Source organism: Delphinapterus leucas, chromosome 11, assembly GCF_059928025.1.
Source record: "Delphinapterus leucas isolate spDelLeu-1000000601 "Yukka" chromosome 11, BTC_Dleu_Yukka2, whole genome shotgun sequence".
Lineage (NCBI taxonomy): Eukaryota > Metazoa > Chordata > Mammalia > Artiodactyla > Monodontidae > Delphinapterus > Delphinapterus leucas.
Window position 1 is genome coordinate 59309159 of NC_143139.1, and position 4904 is coordinate 59314062.

A 4904-nucleotide genomic window follows, 5' to 3' on the forward strand; every position below is an offset into this window, starting at 1 on the left:
TTTTGGCCTGCCATGGAATTAAATGTTGCATAATACAGTTCATTCTTGATAATATCACATTCATTTACGAGTGAGATAATGAGAAAAATGAGAAAGTCTTTTGATAGCATATTATTAAACAAAAAAAATAAAACCCTTAGACATATCCTGTATAGAGGCCAAGATTTATGGACATTTGTTATATAAACATCGTTCCTTTATTTGTGATAATTTTGTGTTTGACAACCTGCAGCTATGTTCTTAGGTCTTGATACCACATGGCCTTTTGTATTTCATCCCAAAAGATAATTCATATAAGATGTAATACAATAAAAGAAGAAAAGAAATTATGCACACTTGCTACTTTCTAACATTTCTATTAAATAATAGAGAAAGCCCAACACTCAGTGTCCCAAATTAGGAAATTACATTTGTATATCATCAAATAAAAATCATTTAGGTCATAAATCATGGTGTCAAAACATCTCATCTCTTTGAAAGCAGTGATAAATTTGCATCCACAGAGCTTGACTATGAAATAAGAGCATTTGTTTCCCTGTCTGACCTTGAAGGAATTTGAAACAAAATTAAAGAAATATCAGAGGTTTAAAGCTAAGAAACATCAACATTATCTTCTGTAGGGAAAAAAGGGATTTTAACAAAATAAGCACTTTTGACTGATTGTTGGCTGTTGGTTCTAAGTGTTAATCTAGCCACATAATAAAAAGTTTTAAGTTTATTAATTACAAGAAAAGAAATATATGGTTACCATTCATGATATTTGTTAAATATTCTGATAAATATATAATATTTTATCATTATAGGATTTACTCTGACTTCTATTAACAGTACTCTCATATACACAAATATATGGGCCTATTTATCATTTATCTTCTCTTATGTCTTAGTGACTTTTATTTTTCTCTTCTGTATTTATTCTTTTATTTTATGACCAATTTATTTATTTTTTAAATTTTAATTTGAAAACTATTTACATTTAGAGAAGAGTTGCAATAATAATGCAATGAACTTCCATATATCTTTCACCCATTGTTATTACTTTATCTTCTTTGCTTTTTATCTCTGATAAAAGTGATACAAATATAATAGTAAATATTATTATTGTGTGTGTGTTCTTTATTTATGGAACCATAAATAAAGAAAAAATTTTGAAAAAAATTAAATTTTGAAAAAAAAGGTTGCAAACTCCATGTCCTTTTATCCCTAAATACTGTAGCATGTGTCTCCTAGGAATAAAGATAATCTCCTTATACTTGTAGGCAACAACTGGGCTCCTACTTGCTGAATACCAAAACTGGACAAACGTCCATGCCTAGTAACAGGCTATAGAAGAAGGTCTTTAACACTACATTTACAGGAAAGTAAAATTAATTAAGAGCTCACTGACTCTGCAACAGGTTCAGAGGAAGAGGGTAAAGCAGAAGCCAGCTGCGCATGACCAATTTCTCCTTCTTAATTTTTTTAACATCTTTATTGGAGTATAATTGCTTTACAATGGTGTGTTAGTTTCTGCTTTATAACGAAGTGAATCAGTTATACATATACATATATCGCCATATCTCTTCCCTCTTGCATCTCCCTCCCTCCCATAAGTCATAGCAAGATCCTTTTTGACCCACCTCCTAGAGAAATGGAAATAAAAACAAAAATAAACAAATGGGACCTCATGAAACTTAAAAGCTTTTGCACAGCAAAGGAAACCATAAACAAGACAAGCCTCAGAATGGGAGAAAATATTTGCAAATGAAGCAACTGACAAAGGATTAATCTCCAAAATTTACAAGTGGCTCATGCAGCTCAATATCAGAAAAACAAACAACCCAATCCAAAAATGGGCAGAAGACCTAAATAGACATTTCTCCAAAGAAGATATCTTATTTGGCAAGAAGATATTGCCAACAATCACATGAAAGAATGCTCAACATCCATCATTAATCATTAGAGAAATGCAAATCAAAACTACAATGAGATATCATCTCACACTGGTCAGAATGGCCATCATCAAAAAAAATCTCCTCCTTAATTTGACAGTATGTTAAGTCATGGTTTAACCCCTTGGGAAAAGGGTGTGAAGGTGGAGAGCTGTCAGAAGGGTTACACAGTGCATTAGTGGAGCTATGTGGATAAAAACACCAATAGCATAAAAGAAGCTTGTGTTATAAAATGTATCATATATTTGCAATGTTGTGAAGTTTTACTGTGTTGAGGAGACTAAATATATGAACATACCTTTCACTAAAAAAAAAAAAAAAAAAAAGCAAATGGTCCTTAACCATAGATAAGCTACTGGTTCTTACTTGCATTCATAATAAAAAGAAATGTGAATCAAAACTACACTATGATATCATTTCTCACCTGTTAGTTTGGCAAATATTAAAAATTTGAAAACATACTCTGGTGACACACCAGTGGAAACATAGGCACTCATACATCACTAGTGGGAGTACAAAATTTGGACAGAAAAGTCATAATATCTAGCAAAATTACATAAGCTTGTACCCTTTGGTCCAGTAATCTCACTTCTAGAAATATATCTCAAAGGTATGCCGGCAAAAGCACCACCAAGAATATACTCTAAAGACAAAAAGAACTGAAAAAGTATCTGCTTATAGTATTCTTTTGTTAGTGCTGTTAATATCATTTTGAGAGTGTTGTGAATATTGTGGAATAATGCAAATGACTAATCATGTTGAGAACTAAGATTTTCTATGTGGAAGTACAGAGGAACAGATGTAAGATTAACAAGGTTAAGTAAATATCCTTTAGTACTAAATTTGAATTAGAAATATTAGGAATTAGTAATATAAAACTCATGAAATATCTGTAGCTCTTAATATATACTGTATATTATATATTACAGGAAACAATTAAGTCTTGAATAGGAGATATACAACATGAGCTTGGGACATCTTTTCACACCAGAAAGCACGTAATATAAATGATTTGAGCTAGGAGAAATTATATTGACACTCTTTTGTCTAGTTCTTAGGATACTAATCCACCACATCCACTACCAGACAATTCTGAGGAAACCTCATTAATAAACCTGCTGTGCCGGACTACAGACAATGGGGGTGGGAAAGATTACTACAGAGAGTTTGAAATCTGGCCATGTTCTCAGGCAGCTTTATGTGATGAAAGATGTTGACAATTAGATAATGTTCTTATGGCAACTTCACTGCTCCATGAACTTCTGAGAGAGATTTGGCAATAATGAAAATAGATAGCATGTAACTAGCATTTACTATGTGCAAGAGAGTTTTGAGGACTTTCCCTATATCTACTAATTTAAAACTCACATTGACCCTGGGATGTACACATTAGTATTATTAGTAGAGTCATTTTACAGATGAATAAACTAAGATGCAAACAGATTAAGTAGTTTACTTCAGGTCATAGAGCTAGTAAGTGGTACACCCAGGCTCTAAATCCAGGCAGTGTGAATGTAGAACCCATGCTCTTAATCACCATTTTATACTATCATCCAGCACAGCTCAGTCATGCTTTATGAGGAGCCATTGACTCTATACATGTCATAGCAAATACCATCACTTGGGAAAGAGTGTTTAGAAATGTAAAAATGTTTTAACATAGTGCCATGTGTAAAAGAACAGTTTTGCTGCCATTTTTTTTTCTTTGTTCACAACACTCCCAGCACAACACACATACACAAAAGTCTCTTTTCCTTTCTAAGAACTTCAAATACATGTTATTTAATTGAGGAAAAACCTCTGAGTCAGTGGAAAGTTTAGAATTTAAGTCACTTGAACTGGTATGTAAAACTTTCTAGAGAATAGAGATTAAGTTACCCACCAACTATCACCAAGAAAGAAATTAATATAGCTGAGATATGAATCTGTGATTCTTAGATACTAAAGCCCATACGTATGTTTAAATACTGCTACATTATCTCTTACTGTGAGTCAGTTACATAATCTCTCTTATCTTCACTTTTCTTACTGCGCAAGGATATTATAAACAGCAAATGGATATATAACTCCTACCTAAAAGATTCAAATGCACAGTAGTATTACTTTTTCACTTTTCCTTTCATCATCATATTAATGTTCAACCATCCATTTATTCACATTTTGCTCTTTAGCTTACAGTGATGATGATGATGGTAAGGGTAATACAGTTATAGGAGGGTAAAGAGAAAGAAGAGAAGGCAAATAGAAAAGATATTAATCTTCCTTTTTTTTTTCCTGTTACTCCTATAAGAGATAAGTGTTTCACTATAAGGAAACAAATAGAGGCTATAAGTGAGGAATACAAATGTCAGATGTAAAATAATCATGTTCCTGTGGCCCCTAGATAATTAGGCATGCAATTTACTTATTTTAATAGAAATAAAGACTTGGGTGTTTCTCCCAAGGCATCGGGCCTTCTGAGATGGCCCACACTCTGTCTATGGAGTGCGTATCTCCCTGAATAAACCTGCTTTCACTTTAAAAAAAAAAAAAAAAGACTTGCTTGTTGTTGCCTTTCTCCAGAGGGTCTGAGGATTTGGTTCAGTAAAAGTCCTGCGCTGTGACAATGAGAGTGAATATACTTTGTCTGCTGTTATAATAGTATCTCATAAGATAGCACCAGAGATTCTTTCCAAAGTTTACTTCTGTAGCAGAAATATCTCTTAAGAATGGCCTTCCATTAGTTGTTAAATAATTTTTGTTTCAAACAGTTTTCTGCAGGTTGAGCTGTCCACATTTTATAAATGTAATAAATAAGTATTTATGGAATAATCTCTGCTTACTTATGGAAATAAAGTTTGAATTGATGAGTAAATTGGGTGAAAGATTTTCCAACCCTTATATATCCTCTGAGAGTAACTGCTTCAACTGTTTTCTAAAATGCATGTTTCATTTACATCCATTTTGATAATTACCTTTTTACTTTCCACGATA